Here is a 790-nt window from a genome sequence, read left to right on the forward strand (position 1 = left end):
TTTAAAGTTCTAACTAAGAGGATGATGTAATCTAAAACAAAGATTGTTCTAGTTTTAGACTCTCGCCTTCCAAGACGAATCTGTAAGTTCTTTATTTAAATTAATATGGCTTAAAATCAAAAGCTACTAGGTACTACTACGAAAAATAAAATTACCCCTAACTCAAAAACTCTATAAGCTATATTTTAGCTAATACATATCAAAGTCTTTTAATATGAACAAAATAGCAATACGTATTTGGACCAAACTGACTCCAGGAGAGAAAGGGCATATTTTCAACTAAGGGTTGAAACAAACGTTTTCTCACGCAAGAACCTTCCTGAAGTGTGGCACCATATCTTTGGAATAGCCTTGTATATTACACTTTTCATTGTGCCGTAATTATAATCTTCTCCAAGTCACACAAACATGCATATAAATACGTATGAAATTTAAAAGTGTAATCTCCATGACGTATTCGCCCGCCGTCTGCTGATTCGCTGATTGGCTAAAAGTTGCGGCGCAACCATGTCTCTGCTAACCATGCGTTTTGACTGGTTCTGAACCGACTTAGGCCATTTAAATTCTCTACCACAAACGGTGGACCCTTACTAAAAGATTTTTTTAACCCGAACGTTCTTAGACGTACAGCGCATGCGATTGATGCTTGAACTAGTACAGGATCGTTACCGCGAACAAAGTTGTTGTTTATTGTTTAATTTAAAAATAACTCATTTTTCATGGAAATGCACGTTTTTTATTGATCAAGATTACACTTTATCAGTGTCGAAATAGATACTATATTAAATAT

The sequence above is a fragment of the Tribolium castaneum genome, chromosome 7, assembly GCF_031307605.1.
Source record: "Tribolium castaneum strain GA2 chromosome 7, icTriCast1.1, whole genome shotgun sequence".
Classification (NCBI taxonomy): Eukaryota; Metazoa; Arthropoda; class Insecta; order Coleoptera; family Tenebrionidae; genus Tribolium; species Tribolium castaneum.